At 36.2% G+C, this 23,223-nt stretch overlaps 1 protein-coding gene across 10 annotated transcripts in view; it reads right to left on the bottom strand.

Moving 5' to 3' along the window:
• The window catches only part of LOC103466386 (pleckstrin homology domain-containing family A member 5-like), a 116,058-nt gene that overhangs the window by 69,031 nt on the left and 23,804 nt on the right, over positions 1–23,223 (bottom strand). The window contains exon 1 of one of the 10 annotated variants that reach the window (XM_008411922.1): positions 9,630–9,730. The exons of the other annotated variants lie outside the window; for them this stretch is intronic. The gene's annotated coding sequence lies outside the window, so the exon portion shown is untranslated. Of the gene's footprint in view, positions 1–9,629; positions 9,731–23,223 lie in introns of those variants that run through there. 10 annotated transcript variants of the gene reach the window in all.

Below are 23,223 nucleotides of genomic sequence, written 5' to 3'. Positions count from 1 at the left end.
ATCAGAACGCGCCGCCTGGGTCAGCCTTTCACAGTGGAAACATTTCAAAGCAGTCAGCTCATCAGCCACTTCAGTGGGAGTGGGAGTTACTAACTACTGTTCCAAGAATCTATTTAAGTGGGGGTACGGTCAAATCAAGGCCATGCAGAGTCTGTTTATTCTCAAACAACAACAGAAAAAAACTTGACTGCACTTTATTTTGGTGCAGAGCACCATTAGACGTTACAACAGAGCAAACATAACCTGGTGGACTCACATTCCTTGATGTTATCACTGTTGGGTTGTTTGACTCGTAAAAGCCAGAGACCACAGGAGCAAGGGGAACAATCAAAGAAGCAAAACCATCAATCAAAGTAATTAAAGCACTTTAATATTTATGTTACATTCAAAGGAATAGAAATCATAAGATGACTAAAATGAAAGCTACAGGAAGCACAGCGTCATGCTAAAACCATGATATTTCACAATAACGGCGCATGCAGAGAGCAGGATCTTTGAACCGTACTCTTTGTACTGTTTCTCTAAATCATCCAAAGTCCTGTGTCCCACTTTTCAGTCTGGGAAAAGTTGATTTCATGTCTGGTGAAACTTATCTGTGGTCAAGTAGCTTAAAAAGGGACCATTTATACTTTCACAGGCATGTAATTATGCAACTATATATCTTTGAAAAGCACAAGAGTAGCCTCCTGCACAATCAACTTTAACAAATTTTGTTGGACGATAAATTGTTCCAAAAATTATTGCAATAAATGAGAATATTGTCCAGAACAATAAAAGCATTAACAATGCAAATACACCCTCTCAAAAATCAAAAAACTTTAATTTCTAAATTACATTTGACACTGGAACTGGAAATAATTTTAAATATTCAACAAAAACAAACAAAACAACAAATAAAAGTGGTACAGAAGTCTCTGCAAACTAAATTGCCTTTCAGAACCAGACTGGAGCCTTTTATCATCCAGAGACAGAAAAAAAAACAATCAGTCATGCAAATGGAAATTATTGACCTCGTTTTAATTTACCATGCGTTTAACTGACTTATTGCAACAGGCTTACAAGGAACATGAATTCAGCAAGTGGTTTCTTAATGGTAAGTCAAAAACAAAACACTTGTCTTTTCCAGCAGCCATTGTACAGTTCTAAAACCAGCTGACCAAGCATGCAGGAGCTCAGCCTGGGTTGCTAGGTGACGGGACAGTGACTAGAAAGTCTAGACAGTCTAGAAAGTGACTTAACAATCAGAATGTTTTTGAAATGGCTCATTTTCCAGACACCAAAATACATTAACTTATTGCCAAAAATTGAATGGGTGTTTTTTTTAAAGCTTGAACTGTTTTTAGAAGCAGTTGAGACCCAAATGTGCAGCAATTTGGCAACTGTGACACGTATTAATACATAATATTACGTATTAATATGTATTACATAATACATATTAATAAATAAAACGTATTATGTATTAATTTTACATAATACGTCCGCTTAAAGAGAATCAGGACAGTGCATGATGGTTATCATAATAAATATACAGATCAGTTTAGTAAAAGATTTTGCAGGCATTTATTTTATAAGCTGCCACTTCTGTATTTGGAAAGGAGAGGCATCAAAACCAGTCAGTTTAAGTGCTATTGGTTAATATTTATCCTCTATGCTACAACAACCACACAGCGCTTTGAAGTCTTGAACGTCTTAACCAGTTGTCATGTTCAGTTTGTTAGATACACACCATCAAAAGGATGGAGCTGAAAGGGAAAAAAGACATTTAAAACTCAAATAAACTATTATTTATTAAAGAGAAATGAAGTGTTTCTTTTCAGCTGCGGCCTGCACTAGATGTTTCATCTTCATCTTGGCTGACAGGTGCCAAGGATGAAGCTTTCAGACTCATTAACGGCCCACTCAGAGTCGGACAGAGACAGGAAGTACTAAGTGTTCACATGTTTATCTACTCTCAAAGGAGCCATTTCTTTCTGCCCACACGCTCTTGTCTTTGGCTCTTTCCTCTTCCACCTGCACTCCCACGCTCTCCCCCTTTGTCACCGAGGTGCAAAATATTACCTGCTGCTGCTCTGAGCAGCTGCATGTTCAGCGACTGCAACTCCCAGTAGCTGGAGGCCGATGGGGAGAGAGAGGCATCCAGAGTCAGAGCCGCTTTGCATGCACCCTGCAGGGGCTTCTGCTCCTACTGAGCGGTAGCGAAAGAGAACCACATGCATAAACAGTTCCACTCCCTGCCTTTCCTCAGGGAGCTGGGGTGAGATGACCAGTCTTATGCACACCAGTGAGCAAGCGCATGGGGGGAAGATGGGTGTTTGTGCTCTGGTAATTAGCAGAATGTGTCAAATGGAGGTGGAAAAGCACCAGCTGCCTGAACGGTCACATTCAGACACACCAGACTAATAGGTTCTGCAAAAGAGCAGCTCAAAACGTATTTATAACCTCTACATGTTTATATATTTTGTCACATTTTAACCACAACAAAGTTTCTAATCACAGACAAACTTCTCGGTTAAAAAAAGTGATTTTAAGTAAAATCTGCCAGGGTTATAAATGAGTTTGTGATTAAAAGTGTTTTCACTCCTGATAGTCTGATACACGTGGTTTAATTTGGGACCAAAACTGAAACATTTCTCACATTTTCAGCTGCTGCGGTTTGTTTTTGCAGTGCACTGTATCAAACAACTGCGATGGACTGGCGACCTGTCCAGGTGACCCCTCCTCTCGCCCAGAACATTAGCTGAAGATAGGCACCAGCAACCCTCCCGACCCCAATAAGGGACCAGGGTGTAAAAAAATGGATGGATGGATGGATGGATGGATGGATGGATGGATGGATGGATGGATGGATGGATGGATGGATGGATGGATGGATGGATGGATGGATGGATGNGATGGATGGATGGATGGATGGATGGATGGATGGATGGATGGATGGATGGATGGATGGATGGATGGATGGATGGATGGATGGATGGATGGATGGATCAAACCAACCAAGCCCTTTGAAAAACCTGTTCCCCTCCTCGCCTGCGGTGGCGCTGCACCAAGAACAACTGAAGGAAACAACATGAAAACCTCTGAAGAAGACACTTCCTTCTTTATGAAATGTAAACTAAAATAGAATAATGCCAGATTTTACCAGTTGTAGGATTTCTCTTTTGTATTTGTTTAAAAACCACATGCAAATTTTTGCCTGCTAGCGTAAGGCTGGACAATATGGATAAAATTGTTTTAAATCAGTCAATATCAATAATTATTGATTCATTTTTGTTTTAAATTTCTGAAATACTGCCAAAATGGTTGTGTGATCTTTCCTCTTTTATCTACAATTTTCACTCAACGCTGTTTGGTTTTGTTTTTTTTAAAGCAGTTATAAGGAACCTTAAACTGCTGCTGGGCAAGTTACTCAACTGGTTGTTGCTAGGTAACCAATGAGTGATTGAGTTGCTAGGTAACCAAAGTGTGAGTGAGTTGCTAATCCCACCAACTTTGCTTAGCGAGCCATGAGAAGTTGAGCGGCTAAAGCCTTTCCTCTGCCTACGACTCCCAGAATGCTGTGCGGTTTTGAATGAGAGGTCAGTGGATATTCTATATATTGGATATTGAATATTCTATCAGACGTATTATCTGTAGGTATTGATAACTATAGCAATATCTACTGTTATTGATTTATAGTCCAGGCCTATGTTATGCTAGGCTCTAGCAATCGCAATGTAGTCCTCTTTCAGTTGGATTAAAGCGGACTAAACAAAGCTGGTGTAAACGCACCCTACTGAAACTCAAAGGATTTCTTGTTACTATGAGACAAATATGCTATTCTCTGGGTCAGGGGTCTGCAATGTGCAGCTCTTCCACAATGGAAGACATAAATAAATATCCACTTTTAAATAGTGGATATTTAAAAATAACACAGCTTATGTAGCAGATGTTCATCAAAATTAAAAAAGTGATGTAACATTTGCTGCTGTAAACAGGTTTTTTTAAGCTTTACTGTGGATAAAAATGGCTCTTTGGATTGTAAAAGGTACAGACTCCAGCAGTAGGCAGAAAAACATCAGGACTGATGCTATCCAGTCTGATTCAAGGATATGAGACCAAGAAACGTCCAAATATTCCTCCATCTGCGTGATGGAAACAAACCTGATAAGAACTGAGACATCCAACGAAACGACAAGTTTTATCATGTAACATAACAGCAGGGATCAAAGAGAAGAGTTCTGTTACAAACCCAAAAGGACGGGAATCGTTTCTTACACACTACAGAACAACCAACTTCATACACACAGTTTTATCTCTCTCTTCGTTCACCTCTTTCAGGGTGAAGGTAGAGTGGAAAAAACTAACGTGTAAATACAGTGAATCAGGCCAGGAGATCAATGAACTCATAACATTTCTCAATACCAGTGGACTTGGTGGCATCTCTCCGAAGGTCATTGTGAAAACCGCTTTGCGTTGCTGTTCAGGCTGCTTTATGAGCTTTGGCAGCACAAAGATTCACAAATTCCACAGGCTGCAAGTCAAAACACCAACAGTGAGTCGCTGTAGCATGAGGCCACCGCGCCCCGCAGCAGCTCAGGTCTGCGTGCTGACCACGCTTCATTCCTTAATCAGGTAGATTCAGGGCCTCCTTGCGCAGTTGGTGCTAAAAATAACAGAGCACTTTATGTCTGTCATCACACAGAAACCTGCCAGCTTGGCTTTACAGCACTCAGGCAGCTCTAAGGTTATTATTTGGATATGAATAATTTAACGTTCAGCTTCAGGAGTGAAGGTGCTAGTTAATTCAAGACATTACAATTATGCTGAAGTATATAAACTTTGCTCAACTTCTGTGGATGTCTGCCACTTTATACACTAATGTTCAACAAACACAAAGGTGGTTAGAGAATGACAGATTACAGTGGCCTTGAAAACACAAATAAGATGTTTTTACCAAGTGCCCTGCAAGTTTTCTCACACTATAATCTCAAACTGTATTGTGTTTTACTGGGATTTTATGTAATAAAGCACTATAAGATACTGTATAATTATCTGGCAGAAGGAAAACTAGGGGTTGCAATCATGTAAAAATGTGGGCCTATAACAATATCTGATTCTTATATGGCTGTTATGGCACCCATGTTGTTATTCAACTTCCCCTTTGGACACCTTGAAAAAAAGAAAAAACAACAACACTGCTGACTTTACTGCTTCAGCTAAACTCCCTACAATCATCAAACAAACAAAACAGGACCGACTTTCTCCATAAACAAAAACAAAAAGCAACAAGAAGGAAAGAAATATCAATTGTTGGCCCAGTTTTATCTATTGGACCGATATAAAATGATCATATAGGCCGATACCAATGTCCCCAAGGGAAATTACTAAAATAATTAACAATTAAAAATCTTTCTTTTTATCGATTATTCTGACAATCGGATGAAAAAAATCATCACTTTCTGCAGATTTTTCATTCAACAAATTATGCTTTTTTTTTTCTTTTTTTTTTTTTACAATATTAGAAATACATAAAAATATGCAAATAACTTGATTCCTTTTTAAAATAAGAAAACAAACATTCCTTCCATGAATGCTTGATTTGTGGCAAAGGATGCATCTGCAGCTAAATAAACACTTTCAATGATGTGAAAAGCTCAGCCTGTTGGACTTCACCTCAATACATCAATACTTTTCTGATAAACTAATTAATAACTAAAGGTAATTATTATGATTTTTTTACTAAAACCACTTGAGTAGTTCTGAATAGAGCACATTTACTGACAAAGTTGTTTTGTTTGTTTTTTATCTTAAATCCAAAATGTATTCATATTTTATAAATTTTTGGCTTAATTAGTGTGTTGTTCTTTCAGCAAATCAAATTGCATTTTGTAAGAGTCTTTAATCGTCTCAGGCCTACTCACATGTGGACTCGTTTTACTAAAATGGTTTTTAAAAAAGTGTTTTTATTCCACTTCACATTATACTACTACACTGTACCATCTCATAAAGTCCAATAAAGAAAGACTGAAGTTTGTAACATGACAAAATGTGTTAAAGTTTAAAGGGTATGAATACTTTTGCAACACTGATAACTTCCAATGAATAACACTGAACCCCATTTACATGAAGTCTGAAGCTGCAGCTCTGGAGCAGGAATCTTACTTTGTAGGAGGCCGTGCAGGCAGATTGTGATTCTAGGCAAAGAGGGACTTTCTCAGCAGCAAATCATGACTAGACTGGAGGTTTCTAAGGGGATTGCACATGACTCGGCAACACTGCGAGAACCGGATCAGTGGTATTTCAAGCACGATCAGGCAGAGCAAAAACTCAACATTCAGAGGATTAAAACACAAAGTTCAGTTTACACACCAACAAAGAGGGAACACAAAAACAAAGACTTTCATACGGAACCGAAAGCTTCAATCATCAAAGGTCCTGCAAAGAGTACACTGTACACTCAGAGGACAAATGGTGTCTGAAAATCTCTTGTTAGAAGAGAAAAAGAAGGATAAACAGTGAAGGACAAGATGCGTTGCAGTGGTAACAGACTCAAACTTACAAAGTGGTTAAACGCAACAGAAATGTCAGAACAAGAGCTGCAAAATCACAAAAACTACCAAGTATTTTTGGTCCAGTTTCTAGTGAAAATATCTTAGTACACTTCAAATAAGACTAAACTAACTTACAAGTAACTTTTTAGCAAGAAATAAGAGCTTATTTTAATTGAATAATTCCTAAATATTGATGAAAAAATAGATTCACAGGCAGATTGTTTCACTTATAACAGATGGAAAATGTCTTATTTGAGAAATAATATGTCTTTAACTTTTAAAATCAAAATTAAGGAATTACTTAAAACAGGCTCGTGTATTTTGCTAAAAAGTTAATTTTGACTTATTTCAAGTGTGCGAAGATATTTTCACTAGAAACTGGACCAAATATACTTGGCAAGAGTTTGTGTTGTTGCACAGTGTAAGCAGAAGCATACAAACCGTATTTCACTGTCAATTCAGACTGCAATATAGAAACAAATTAATCGTGATTGATTGAATTTATTGTCAGAAACTGATTAACCAACCCAAAAGAAGAGATATGCATCATTTAATGTATTTCTAATATGGTGTCAGAATTCCTGAAAAAACTGCAGAATATTCATAAATTCTTTTTATCAGGATAAATGATTAATCGGATTAATCGTCAGACTAATCGATCACTAAAATAATCCTTACAGCCCTACCTATTAAATATTTTAATATATTAAATAAATACATAATTTCTGATCAGGACATCCAGACAGTAAAATCCAGATGTCAAAATTTTTTCTCCAGGTAAATGCAGAGTAAGAAGTGGGATGAATTTCACTCCCCTTGGTTTGCACAGAAGACTCATAAAAATGATGAACACAGTTCATTATGAGCTTAATTCCTGTATCAGCTCTTCCTTTCCAGTGTAATGAGTCACTTGGGAGCACATGGTGCAAAATCAATGACAACATCAAAGTCCACAACAAAAACAAGTTGAAACATGATGTTTACACCGCAGATATAAAATATGACACCTAAAGCCCCGAACCAAATTGAGCTGCAGAAATGATGATTTTTGGAATACAGGAGAGGAGAAAAGGCCAATAAAATGAAGCTTCATCCATTTTTCTGAATGCACAGTTTGACGTTTTTGTATACTGGTTTACTTTTTTTTATTGATTTTCACAGATAATGCAGTCTCCCAGAAGGGGAAACCCAGACACCGAAATCTTTTTATTGTCCTTTTTGCTGCTTCTTACAAGCATGGATAAAACGTACGTTTTTGGTAAAAGCAAAACGAGGATTTGATCCAGCAGAACTGAGCATGCTCAGTAGGCCTGCCAGAGGGAGAGGATCCCACTTTAGCCTACATTTGACAAACAAATACCGTCATAGAAAGTTTCTCTGTCAAGGCTCTGTGAACATGTATGTATGACAGACGATGAGTGACTGAAAGAAGATCCCAGGAACAAAAATATGACAAATGGCAAGCAGCCCAGTCAATTTATCTAAAATAAAACTCCAGGAACCGCCGCACAAATGAAACTGACTCGCTTCCCAAATTAGCAGAGAAATGGAGAGATTTTAACTGGCCACGTAATGAAAAGTGATGCAGGATCTGCTGAGCTCCAGTTCCTGCTGTCTCCAGTCAGAGATAGCTGCAGACTGCATTTACTCACTTTATGCAACTGATTACAGAGAAGATGACCAACAGAACTGGGTCAGCTGCAGCAGTGAGAGGCCAAGACTGTCAAACAGTAACAGGCTCAGAGGGGATGGAAGTCAATGTAAATATAGGAGGAAGAACCGCAATTCAACCACAAAATTCATTGTATTTTATTCGTATTTTATGAAATGGACCAATAGAAAGTAGGTTCTCTGAGCTTCAAGACCTAAATAAAATTAATAATCTATGGTAGGACTTGAAAACTGGTGTACAAAGGAGCTCTCTATACAATTTGATTGGGCTGATGATGGCTTATAAAGCTAAAAAGGCTCCAAGTAAGGCTGCAGCTAACTATTCTTTTAGAAATCCATTTATCTATCCATAATTTGGGACGATTAATCGAGTAATGAGATAAAGAAAATTGGAACATTCTGCAGATTTTTCACTTGAGCCTATTTTGCATAATATTAAAAACCCATAAAAATGCAAATAATTCAATTCATTTTTTAAAATAACATAATAAATGTTTTATTGCCTAAAATGCAATAACATGACATTTATTTAGAGTATATGTGGTTAGCAAAGGAGGCATCTGTAGCTAAAAAACACTTCAACATGAGAAAAGCTCATCCTTTTCTGCTTGACATAACAATAATAATTAATAAATTAATAGTTCAACAGCAACGACAAATGTGAGGGTTTTGTTTTAAATAATTTTGACCAGGTGAATCTAAAACTGCCACTTGAAGAGTTCTGGGTAAAACATATTCAAAGACAAAACATTTTTTTATTTATCTTAAATACAAAATGTGTATTTTTTGGTACATTTTTATAATTACTGGTCTCAGTATGTTATTCTTTCAAAAAACAACGGGGGTTAGTCTGCATACTCCTAATAATTGATTAATCGTTTCATCTCTATCTCCTAGTCTGCACAGCCAGCAAGCATACACTAAAAAAAGCACCTGTTTTGGCAGTAAAAAATAATAATTCTGACTCCAGGAACTTTAATTAAAAACACATGCCACACTTTTAAGATTTCTATTTGCAAAATAAAAAGAAGAAGAAAATCATGTATCATTTTCCACTTCACCATTTTGTTTTGGCCAATTACATAAAGCCCCAACACAACACATTGATGTTTGTGGTTATAATGAGGCAAAATGTGGAAAACAGTTTCTCGTCAACAAATCCTACAGTAATAGGTGGAAATTTCTTCAGTAACACCAAACAAGATAACAGAATGTATTCTGAAGGCTTATTTCTCATTATACATGAGAGTTGGTATTGTTAACACCCTTTGTCTCACGCATGCAAAACAAAAGCAGCAGCGCAAAACGCCAGTTAGTGATAAAGCTTTAGTTAAGCCAGAAGTTCTGAACAGACACTAAACCAGGAAGAGATAAAAACCAGCATGCAAACAGACAGAGACAGACAAATCAGACGTCATGGTACATTACATGCCGGATCCCGAAAGAATAGATGGGTTGCAGCTTGAACACGTCAACTTGAATGCTGTGTCATCAGCAGTCCTAATCCAAGTCAGCACATTCAGAGCACACAGGAGAGCAGGAGCAGACTTGAAAAGCACGCTGATGCAGAATACGATTGCTCCACATTCACAGCGAGTCATGTGTTCTCCAATTTCCAGCCAACACATCTAAACATGTTACCCAGGAGAGTGCAAGACTGTGTTCAGTAATTTTCTACTGGGGATGGTGAGTCAAATAGTGATAACTTTATGGTTATACTCCATGTGAAATTTGTCATTTTATATCATCTTCATCCTTTTTCTGCAGTTTTTTTGTTTACTTTGATCCAACTCAGTTCAGTGCAGGCTCTTGAAATTGCATCAGCAAATAAGATACTGCAGTATAAGTCATGTTAGCTGTTGTATAAAAGCAAATTCAGATAAGCAGAAGTGCATAAAAGTCTAAAGCAGAAACGATTAATCGGATTAGTCGTGATTAATCGCTTATCAAAATAATTCAGTAATTGATTAATCCTAAACTGGATTATACAGACTCAAAAAAGCCACTTAGTGGAGAAAAAATATATATTCAGAGCAGAAATTAAGCCAAAACTATACAAAATATGTACACAATTTGGATTTAAGATAACATCTGTCTGTAAACAACTAACTTAGTTTTATCTTCTCCTTGTTCATATGCACTAAACAAATGCTATGCTCAAGTAATTATTTAGCCTTTTGGCATCTTTCTAATATTGTACAAAAGGCTTATACGGTTAAATAAAAAAAATCTGCAGAATATGCCCATTTTTAAAAATCAGATTAATCAATTAATCGTCAATTACTAAAATATTGATTGGTTGTAGCCCTACAAAAGTCTATGTTCTGCTATTTTCATTATATTTTTGATTTTCGAAACATTTCTTAGCATTAGCTCTGGACATGCTAACAAAGTCAAGGTTATTTTTTTTATATATATGTTTTATCCATTTCCTACTCAGGTTTTTGTTCTAGTTCCTTTTCAGAGGTGCGTAGTTAAGTAGTTAATCTAAAATAAATAAATAAATAAATAAAACTGGATAAGAGAAAGCCCCGAGAACAAAAAGTGCCAAGGTTAAAACTTTAATGATTGTCTTTAAGAGGTTGTAAAGTAGATTAGGGGAAAGAAGCAACCTTTTTGGGTAACAGCTCTTTCCCCCATTTTAGGTGGAAAAACACTGATTGCTGTTAAAAAACTTCTTGAAGATGCAAAAAAGCAAACAGATTTAGCCTTTTTAACAACAGTCTATGGAGAAAAAAGGAGTGAAAATCAGTCAATCTCAAAGAAAACCTCTGGAGACCTTTGGAAAGCAGCAATAAAATGCCACTTTCAGAGCTTCTAGGGAAGTCTATTAGGTATTACTCAGTAGGATGTTGAAGACATCAGTTTTTACCTTCACAAATCCAAACAGACAGGCCATCCGTCAACTTTATGTGCTCTCGTCTTCCTTTTGTAGCCTCACTCTTCAGCTTTCATTACATAAAGTGCTTGGGGAAAATGGTGAAACGTTATCTCATTTTCCTGTTCCACTTCCTGATTTCATATTGATTTGACAAAACCCTGTTAATCCATGGCTGAAACAGGGACAATCAATAGCACTCCAAACAGGAGAGCAGCGTAAAGGCATGGTAAACAAACCCAGGGCAGCCAATGGGCGGGACGGTCATCTGGGGTTGTGACTCTTTCTCATCACAAAATCAATGCAAACCATTTACAATAACAACTCCCTCATGCAGTGATTAGAAGATTATTATGTTGCAACTGCCATGTGCTGCACTTCATTTCTGGTATCTAAGGTCTGTACTTGACCAGTTGGTTGAATTGATATGAACTAAGAGGCTTTATTAGGAAAAACTTGCTGGGTTTTGGGATAAAAAACCAACAACATATGATTTTTTTCCACTAAAGTCTGTGATGTGACAGTAAACGCCCCCATAGTTTATATTCCTTATCTTGTTTTTCTCAGGAATTGCAGAGCTAGAGATTATAATTAGAGCAAACAGAGATGTGAAAAAATATAACAATAATGCAAAACATTCATGTAAATATTTATGTAGTTGGACTGAATGATTTTTGTTAAATCTGGTACTTATTATTACATAGAAATAACTTATATATGTTGGTAAATAAGTAAAAAATTAGGCTTAACAACTACAACTATTTTAGTTATTAATATATTGATTATTCTGATTAATCGATTAATCAGATAAAATATTGTCACATTCTGCAGGTTTTTCATTTAAGCCTTTTTAAACACAAGACATACATAAAAATTCAAATAAACATGTCAGTTCCTTTTTTAATAAAGAAAATAAACATTGTATACTCTAAAATAAAATATTATAGCATTCCTTTAGTGAAAGCTTGGTAATTTGTAGCAAAGTGTGAATCTGGTGCTAAATAAATTCTCCTAACATCGACATCTTTCTGCTTGTCTTAACATCAATAAAGAGCAGAGCTGATCTGTTGATTATTTTTGACTTAACCAGTTAATAATTGGACACGAAAAGGTGATTGATACAAAATGTGAATCAAGTGAAGTTAAAACTATGAACATATTTATTGACAAAGTTTGTTTTGTTAATATTTAAAGCACTATGTTTACATTTCTTTCTAGTTTTAGCTTAATTACTTCTTTGAGTGTGTTTATGTTTCAGCAAATTGCTTTTTTTTTTAGTCTTCATAATTCGGTTAATGATCAATCGATTACTAAATTAGTTGACGATTAATCACAATTAATGTGATTAATCGTTTCAGGCCACTAAAAAATAACAGTAAAACTTAAAGATCTTCTTAAATGTCTGTATTGTTTTCTCTTATTTACTAACTTGCCCAAAAAGAGGCGAATTCAAAGGAAAACCACATTGTGATCTGATTTAGGGAGCGTCTCCTCCCAGGTCACCCACTTGTATTTTTATAGGTGCAGCTGCATTACTGAAAACTTTAGAGTTTAGAGTAAAAGCACAATAAGCTAATCCTGTTGGGTTGATCTCAACACACCTCCTCCTGAACAGGCATGTGCAGCTTTCATATTAACTACAGAAGGAGTGTATTGTTTCCTGAACGTTTAAACAATCTCTGTGACCTTGACAGATTTGAAGTCTGTAGGCTGCAGGTCCCTCTGGTTTACAGTTTACTCTCCAACAGCTGCATGGGATCATGAAGGAAATATCTAAAAACTCAGGAAAATAACTTAAAAAACAAAGAGAAAGAGAGAAGATAAAACTTGAATGAAAATTCCCATTCATATGTCTGAGCCAAGGGAGGGAGAAATGACACCAAGCTACACAACACACCAAATAAAAGTGAACAAGATAATGAAATTAAAACACAAGAACGCATTAAAATGTTCCTTGTTGAACAACTTTCTTGTTAGAACATCAGAAACGGCCCCATTAAGCCTCCTACTCCAGGCAGACCACAGCTTTTTATTTTTTAAGTAATCCATGTTCTTAAAAGCCACTTAGCTGTATTTACTGAAGAGGCAGAGCGGGGAAAAAAGCTTGAAGAGGCAAAAGGAAACAGCAAATATGTTGTAGCGTTTCTTCTCCTTATATTGGTGAAGATCTCAGCAACACTCAGAAACTCTTCATGTTGTGGCCAAAATCCAACACTGCCCTCTACTGGCAGCAATAATGTGCTACACTTTTCTGAGGCAGATCATTAAACTATTCGATGGCATAAATTCAATAAAACGAGAGAGAAAAAAGATGTAATTTAAGATTTTAATGCACCTTTTTGCTGATTTAATTATAGTGGTAGAGAATATTCTAATTCAAAACCTAAAAGAAATATTTTCTAACATCAATGTTACAGTTTCAGATGGATAAATACAGAGACAGACTGTTCAGATCCAACATAAAGCTAAATTTTACAAAACAGGGATACCCAGAAAGGTTGTGAAACTTTGGCGCCCTCTGTAGGGTTAAAAGTGCAACAACCTTTGCAAAAGTCAAACAGCGTGCAAACTGACATCTGGAGCCAATCTCAAAGTGCTTGTAGGCAAACACAATTAACTCCACATGATTGGAGATCTGTGCAATTTCAGAGCATATTCATCATGGCAATAACAAAGAAATGTGCTTCTTTAGCGCAGATGTTTCTCTGTTCAAGGCGCATCTTGGTTTGGAGAAGAAGTCTAACAAATAAACACAACCCTCAAGTGCAAAAAGGCCTATTTTTCTGTCAGCTACCAGTTTCTTCTGCACAGATCTACAGCATTGAGTGAATGAATCCAAGTGAGGAAAATACGAAAAGCTTCCAGTGATTTATGGCTGGTTTTAGAAAAATATTAGGTATTTTTTTGACAAATATGGCTGAAACGATTAATCGGATTAGTCACAATTAATCCATTGTTAAAATAATTGTTGATTAATCATCAACTGGAGTATTTAGATTCAAAGAAAGGCAATTTATTTAAAAAATAAACATATTCAAAGCAACAATTGAGCCAAAACTGTACAAAAAATATGTACATTTTGTATTTCAGATAAAACACGTTGGTTTGTAAATATGTTTTACCCAAAACTCCTCAAGTGGTAAAGTTTCAGTTTACCAGTCATTAGGGCTGCAACTAACAATTATTAATGTAATCTATTTCTAATATTCTATAGGAAAGGCTTAGTCAAATAAAAATTGTGCAAAAAGTGCCAAAGTTTTTATACGATTAGTTGATTAATCGTTTTATTGAAAAATCAATCGATTAATCTATTACTATAATAACTGAAAGTTGCAGCGTTAATGGCAATATAAGTGTATTTTTATAAGTTTTGCAAGTTGATTAGTTGATACTAAAGGAACAATATGTTATTGCATTTTAGGTAATGTTTAGTTTCATTAGAAATGGACTGAATTATTTGTTTATTTGCACATTTTAATGTATTTCTAATATTGTATGAAAATGGTTTAGGTGGCAAATGAAAACTCTGTAGAAAGTGTCAATTTTTTCTCTGATTAATCGTTTTTATATGATTAATCGTCAGACTAATTGTTAGATTAATCAAATACTAAATAATCATTAGACGCAGCACTAATGACCATGTAAGTAGCATATTAATAAAATCCATAGACTCCTAACAAAACCCTTCAGGGTTCTTTTCCTCCTTTGCATAATCACATAAGAGTAATTGTAATGCTCAAAGAAGCACTGCATGGGATTATTCAGATAAAAAACAACAAGACAAAGCTTTTAAAAGCTCAATTAGATAACCATCCAGACTAAACCTTGATCAAACAAGAACCCCCTGGGTAACTTTCCAAAATAACTTCAATCAAATAAGGAAACCTCAAAATAATAAAGATCAAAGCATCTTTTTATCTCTCCACAGAGATGTGAAACTCATTCTAAAAAAGGCCGAGCTGTAGGAAAATAAAACAGCCACAGAGACAATGATTGCTTCTAAACGCCTGACTCAATACTGATTTTATCTGCTCCAGGGTCCAGCAGGGTCACTAAACCCATCATCTTTTGGTGACAAGTGATGGAAACTTTAATTTTACACTTCATACTACTGCTGAACAGAGGTTGGAGTCAGCACAAGTGCAAAGTTTGAAGGAAAATAATATTGCCAACCTATTAAAACCTGGTGAAACATGCAGCAGTCTTTAACACTGCTGGATCTTTATTACTGTTCAAGAAAGTAACAAAACAATTACAGAAAAGAGTCAGTGCCACCAATTAGTTATCTGGAGATATGAGAAGAAGCCTCTGAATTACTGCTTGTCATTTTTCAACGTGCATCAAGATAAAGGACTCACTGCCAAGCTGCCAGCGAGTTAAAACCGAACAGCTTTAGGACTTTAGGGCTTTCTGCCTCTAAAATCCAGAGCTGTCTATCAAGTCTAGTGTTTCTTTTTTCACCAGTGAGCTGAAGAGCTGGCTCAACCTTTCAACACATCATGAGGTAGACTTTCCCACTAAATCCTTTTGCTGCTGCTGCTGCTTCTTCTTCTTTTTTGTTAAACAATAAAAGTTTTCTGCATCGACAGGTAGCTCCTCTTTAATGTTATGAAGTTAAAAAGTGCCACAAGTCATGTCAACATGGAGCTTTTGTACAATAATGATAGATTAATTCTTCGACAGCTGCAAAACAAAACATCTTCAGGAATTAGAGTCAGCGTCACAATGAAACATGTATAGATGAGCAATAAAAGCTGGACCAATAATTTGACAAATAATCCCTTCATCGGTGATCAGTTAATAAAATACTAAAAATTAAGTTTTTCTTCTTACTCATTAAATGTACCAGAAATAAAATGTCCCATCATCATCTATGTGTAAACACATCAACATTAAGCATGTATTTACATTTTATTTAGTGAGTTTTACAGGTTTGTCTTGATTAAAGACATTTCTTCTCTTTATGACTCAAACATAATTTTCTCTGGGGGCCGGTGCCCCCGCTGGTCCCCCCTTTGGGGACGCCACTGCTCTGAATTAAGGTCAGGCTTTTGGGATGAAAAGAAATGAGTCTATGCTAAATCATTTCAAAATGTTTTCCACATATAATTACGTGTTAATTGTCTAAATGTAAACAAAATGTATATAAAAATGGGTAAAAATGGGGAAAATAATCAGAACCAGCAGGCCAAACTGAAAAACAAAAAACATATGTATTGTAAATTAGGAAAAGTCTAATCGCTTTTAAACAGAGGCTGTGAAATTAAAGAAAAATATAACGAATTTAGACCTGAATAATAATCTAAAATCTGTAGAAAAGGCACATTTACTGTGACAAAAGAGATAAAAAGGGTTCTTTGTTTAAAGCAAAGTTCACACACAAAAATATCCACCATAAACTTAACATTAACCCTTTTACTTTATAGTATATCAGAGGGAGTCTGGGGTTGTTGTAATGATTGGTAAAGGTTAAAAAAATCCTTTCTGAACTGCTCTTCAGTCTGACCTGAATTCTTCTTATCTGCATCTATATAAAAATGCTGATAAAAAACAACAGAAAAGCTGATCCCATGCGGGAGCAGGGAATAAAAGTTTCCATATACAACCTATATGCAAACAACACGCAACTTTAAACACCATAAAAACGTCTTCAGTGTATTTTTATGTCAAACACATCAATGTTCCCTAGAAAATGTGGGGAAAAAAGGTAAAATTCAACTGAAACAAAAACAGAACATGAAAAGAATGTCAAATGTCTCCCAAAAGAATGGCGAGTGATTTCTAATGCTTTTTAATTAAGCTTAATAATTGATAAGTAAGGTAGCACTTGGGATCCACTTCAAGGATTTTTTTTCTCTAAAGCCCGTATTCTATTTTATAGACAAAAGATAAACACTGAATTTAAAAGTAAGGAAAGAGGACGAGACTGCATAAAACATAAGTGTTGGATGAAACAAAACAGAATAGTAAAAAGAAGACTCTGCAATGCAAGCTGTGTTAAAAAGCAACGGCATTTCAACACAAGGAGAAAATCTTGAAAACCAAAGTTACATAATTACACAAAAGCCTTTGGATGCAAAGGTTTGTGCAAACCAACACAATGCAATCAAGCAAACAGACGTATAAGCTTAAAAAACCACTGGCTGTGCTGCAAGTTTTATCTCGACAATCAGTCTGAATACACAGCACTTCAATATAATTGCATTATTAAAATTATGTTTAAACTGGTGCGGCTTTGAGGTTTACTTTAAAATTGTACATCCTCCTGCTGACAGAGGCTTTATTGTGGCTGTTTGAGTCAAAGGTTACACAAAAAATGAACACAACCGAACATGATCTGGGATCACGAAGAAAAATGAGGAAGTAAAAACCGTCTGGTCTGCTAAACGTTTGAAAGGCACCGCGTCCCAGCCTTTAAAAATCCACTAAATTATGTCATTATGTACACAGAAAAAGGCCAAAAAGTCAACATACCAAACAAAGAGCGACTTTATGAGGCGAAATATGAACCAGGACTGTCATCAAGTTGTTTTTTTTTTTTATTTTATTTTTAATTCCCTTTATTTAACCAGGTAAACCCCATTGAGATCCAGATCTCATTTTCAAGAGGGATCTGGGCAGAAGTCTGCAGAGCACAGCAACAATCTGAAACAAGTTTCAAACTTACAGGCTGCATGTTTTTAACATTTGTGCCAATAATTCATCCTTAACTAATGGCAGCAACTGAGGCACAGTAGCATGCACCCCCCTCACCCCCCACACACACACGCGCGCATACACACACACACACACACACACACACACCCACACACACACACACGCACCCACGCGCACACACACACACACACACACACGAACACACATGCACACACATGCACCTTCAACTGTCCTGAAACATAGTTTTACATTACATATATCAGGGCTGCAGCTAACAATTATTTTAGTAATCAATTATTCTGACAATTTATCAATTAATCGGTTAGAATATTGGCACATTCTGCAGTTTCGAAGAAACAGTTTCTGAAGAAAACCATTTTAAGGACCAGGAATGGCCCTGGGCCACACTTTGGACACCTTTGAGGTAGAACGTATTCATAGACAAAGGTTTTATTTCAATCTTAGATGCAAAATTCAAATTATTTGTACAGTTTTGACTTTATTACCGCTCTGGTTGTATTGTTCTTACAGTAATTGGCATCTGTATATACCCAATTAATCACAATTAATCTTTTCAGCTCTAATATATATTATTGTCTCAATTTGTCAAAATAATATGCATATAAATATTACAAGTTTATAAAATTGAAACAGTATTTAAAAAAGGAGGTGGGATGCTTTTATAAGAAAATATACTGCATAGCTTGTGCTACTAAGTTTCCTCACCTCCTAAAATGTTGATTTTCATCTCAAAAGGTTCCAAAGTTTAGCATTTTGGCTAAAAGTACCATTTAATTCAGTCTAACAATGCTCTCCAGAGTGTTACGATGGCAGATATCTGGTTCATGAAAGGAGTATATGAGCCAATCGGAGCCACTGTGGGCCTGACTGGAGCAGCAGCTGTTTACTGCAACCAACACAAACAACAGAATCTGAGCTCAGCGGCTGTTTGCAGTTTGACGAAACGCTGCTTTGGAGCCACAGCTGACTCTCTCCTTAGCTTACTTTATGTGCACAGGCATCCATAATCACAGGCCAGCAGCCCGAGTTTCATGCCTAATTAAGCAGAAGAGAAACCCACTGATCTCCAGCTACAAACTTGGAACAATATTAACATTCAAGTCATTTCCAAACATGGGAGGAAACATTATTGGCTTCAACAATCTGTTATAGTAGCTACAATCTAGCATTCATAATTCAAATTTATTAAAGGAGATGAAGCAAGAAATCACCTGGTGAATTTTTAAAAATCAAATTGTTTTCCTATCAGCAAACGTTACCCTGTTGCCTTGACAACCACTGTTACCAATTTAGTAAATTTCCGCTACATTTAGTGACTTAATAAAAAAAAGATTTACTTATTTCATAAAGTTTATATCTAGGCATATTTAGAGTATTTTAAATAATTTTTTTGTCATGCCAATGTTGAGATTTCCGTCTTCTACTGCCCAGATCTCATGTGACCAAATATGCAAATTCATCTAGCAGCTCTTAGGACAGCCAATAGCTGCTTTCCTTGCTGTGGAGTTGGGAACAGTGCTGACAACACTCTCTGGTGTTAAATCTTAAAACGGATGCATAAATGTTTCCTGTTAAATCATCAAACACTGTCCAGGGATTTCACATATATAATGGCAACATTTGCCATTAAATTATAGTTCATTATCCGACATAATAGGAAATATAATAGGACATAGGAAATAAAATTATTACAATTTCCTATTCTTCTGAAAGCACTTCTAAAATCAATATAAATAGCTTAAACCGCTGTTTAAGCTTCCTGAAGCTTATGTTTCTTAAAATATATGTAAATATATTTTCACAAATTACACCCTTTGCTTGGAGGTAAAGATAATTTACTCTTGACAGTAAAGCAGATTTAAAAGTGCAGTAGTTGCTAGTAAATTTACACAAATTTAGGTTTTCACAGTGAATGACTAATGAGTCCTCCTCCTTCATAAATAAACAACGAATTCACAAGGAGAGGGAGGCAATAAAATAAACCTAATGAGACCAAAGATTTCATCCAGATCAAAACACAGGAACATTTAGGTGAAACGCTTTCAGATTTTCAGACGAATTACGTCCAACTTTTATCAAATAAGTTTGAAAAAACAACAACAACTTGGACTGAAAACATGGGAGTCGGTAACAGTGAATCTTTAGGCTTTAAAAACAAATTCCCACTAAAAATATGGCTTTAATTGTGGATTAAACATCTGAGGGGATGACATGCAGCAAAAAGATGCTCTCTAAACATTCATCAAAAGATACCGCACCAGCTCGTTAATGTATGCGGTTTTAGCTCGTTTAATGAGGCTGTAGTTCCAAATCACACTTTGAATGCTAATTAATAATGCAACACAGCTTAATGTTTGTTTAATGTGTTAAATAAACACCAAATTATCTAGAGAAATAACATAAAATTACATTAGATTTAAGCAAAACAAGCAAAACACGTCTGTATTTTCCATTTTAAAAAATGCATATCCACACTTTAAATGGTCAATAATCTAATCCATAATTCATCTGGCTATTGCAACTCTAGCGTATAATTATATATGACACATCTGTCTGCAATTGTGAGTGATATACTTTTGAATTCCCAAACTTAATAAGGAACATATTTCCCAGTCCTCAGACGTCATCGTAGAGGAGTTGTGAAGTGTAGCAGTGGAGTTTTACCCGAGCAGCACAGAGGCGAACAAAAACACACCAATTACAACGTAGTGGTGCAAAGTGAGGGTGTATTTATCTGAACCACCAGCAGAGGTATTACAGTCAGAAACACTGGGCTTCCTCTCACTCAGAGGGGCAGAAGGGGGATTACCCGCACGCATCAATTTGTGAATTACAGCAGGAACGTGGGAAGGCTGTATTTATCCTGGAGTAAGTGGAGCTGATATTTAAACCAGACCCTTGACTTCCAGCAGAAACGCACTACAGAAGGCCGACAGCTGATTAGACTGATGGATCACTGGGAGGTGAAGTCATTACTGCAGTTATGAAGCCTCTGTCAGCTCTGCGCACTCTGGTCTCATCTCACACACGTCCTCTAAGTGAAACTAAAAAAACCAGGTCCTGTTGAGCGGGACAGATGGGTTTCTCTGAGCCAAATGTTTGATGATAGACTACAACCATGGTTAGCTGGAATAAACCTAACATTCCTTTAATCTTTGGTTTTTGTCTCCTTAATAATGCACTTTTATAAGCTGCAGTAAACAAATGAAAAAAGTCAATGGACTCATTGTAAACAATGCAACAAGCAGGCTGAAAAGTGTTTATAAAATCTTTTCACAGAATGTGAGAGCACAAAAAGTGCCCACATCATTCGTTCCAGACTTTTTGCAAGCCTTTATTTCTTTTTTTTTTTTTTTTTTAATTAAGCAATCATGATTAATCAGATTCATTGTTTCATGTTTGTTTTTCAATGTCTGGATCTGCATTTGTGCATATTTCTTGTGTTGATTTGGACATTGTAAATTCTGCTGAAGTTGTAACATGTTGAGAAATGTGGCCCAATATATGTCACTTTGTACAGTTTTGGCTTAATTTCTGCTCTAACTGTGTTGTTCTTTCAACAATTGGGCTTTTTCTGACATCAATTAGTCACGATTAATCACCATTAATCGTTTCATCATCAAAGAGTGAATCACCAACCTAATATATCATTGTCTTGTTTTTGTCAAATTAATATGCATTAGGATAAAAATAGTATTTAGCAAAAGCCATTACAACTAATTGTGTAAGGGAGATGGGAGCATTTATTAGAAAATATACTGTGTTAGATTAAATACTGTGCTTATTAAAGGTTAATTTTAATTTCAGAAAAGGATCAAAGTGTTGAATTTTGGTTGAATTGAAGTAATCGGGAATAAGGAAACTAAGTATACAAATTAAGTCCACATTGGACTCAATGTAAACAATGCAACAAGCAGATTGCAGATGGTTTATGAAATCTTTTCACAGAGTGTGAGAGCAGGATGTGAAAACACAAACTTCTACAGCATTTGTTCCGGACTTTTGCAAACTTTTAGTTTTTGCAGTCCTGAAACATCTGAAGTTTCATCAAACTATGGTGCATTCCTTGTGTGGTAACTCCAGTGATGACATTAGATAAAGCCAATCACAGCACGCTATTTAAATAGAGACTGAGTTCAAATATTTGTTTAAGCAAGAGCATCAGAGGACAGAGTGTGGGAGAGGATTTTCCAACAAGTCATCTGTGAAACTACAGCTCTATATGCTCAGTATTGCTGTTACATCCAATGAAGAATAAAAATTATTTATGTACACAAGATGTTCAATAAAACATGATGCTGTTTTTCTGTATTCCAGTAGGCTCTAAATGTTTCTCGTCTCTTTCGGGAGTCGGGGTTGTTTGACAAGTCAAGATGACCTGGGTTACCATTTATATCTGCAAAGCGCCCCTTCAAGCAGCAGCACTCAGCTTACTACAGGCGCAACACTAAAACAGCATACAAGAGGTTTGATAAGGTTGAAAAAGCACTTTGACTTTGTGTTGGTGGCTACTGGGAGCGACTTTAGAGGCTCCTCATCGAGTTCTAATGGTTATATGAATGACTTCTAAAGGTCAGAAAGCAACTGTGATAGACTGAGCAGAAAACCAGAGCAGATCTTCCTTTCTTGAGTACGTTTTCTCAGAGTAAGGTCTTCTGATCATCAGCTGATTGTGACTTCATATCTAAATGTATGCATAGAAAGTTTGAATGCATTTGATGCAAAATTTCTAAATTGTGGCAATTACTCAGCCTTTAAGAAAACATGCAAAATTCACATTTTGCATGTGTTTGTACTTCCATGTACTTCTGTTTGTGGCTCTACCACTTCTAAAAACAACCCAAAGTGTTTCTTGGCAATCAATTAGTGGGTTTTCTTTTTTTTGGGGGGGGGGGTTTGTGTGTCTATAAAATTTGCCGTTTCTAAAATCTTCCAAATGTAACGTCACAATCAGCACACACTGATTTGTAGCAACCCCAGCCAAGCCCACCCCGTTGCCTAGCAACCTAAGCTGAGTTCTGCCCGTTGCCTAGCAACCCAATCTGAGCTCCAAGACGTTTGGTCAGCTGGTTTTACAACTGTATGTGCTATACAATGGCTGCAGGTTAGGATAGGTCTATGGCTACACAAAACATGTTCACAACATGTTTTTGCATAAAATCATTCTTAGATAATGAGATTTTATTTTTAGGTCCTTTTCCAAACAAACCGTTTTTATACCCTCTGTCTCTTTAAATTCAAATAAGCTGCTGCTGGCCACGGCCCCCAACTCAACGTTTACGTTCGCAGGTGAAAATGGCTGCAAATAGATGCCGAATTGTACAATCGTAAATATTTGAAAAGCATTAGTAGAGCCTCCTGCACAACTAACAGGAATTCAGAAAGTGGTTTCTGGATGGTAAGTCAACAACAAAATACTTGTCTTTTCCAGCAGCCATTGTACAGCACATACAGCAGATAAACCAG

Source organism: Poecilia reticulata, linkage group LG6, assembly GCF_000633615.1.
Source record: "Poecilia reticulata strain Guanapo linkage group LG6, Guppy_female_1.0+MT, whole genome shotgun sequence".
NCBI lineage: Eukaryota > Metazoa > Chordata > Actinopteri > Cyprinodontiformes > Poeciliidae > Poecilia > Poecilia reticulata.
This window is presented reverse-complemented; position numbering and strand designations above follow the sequence as displayed.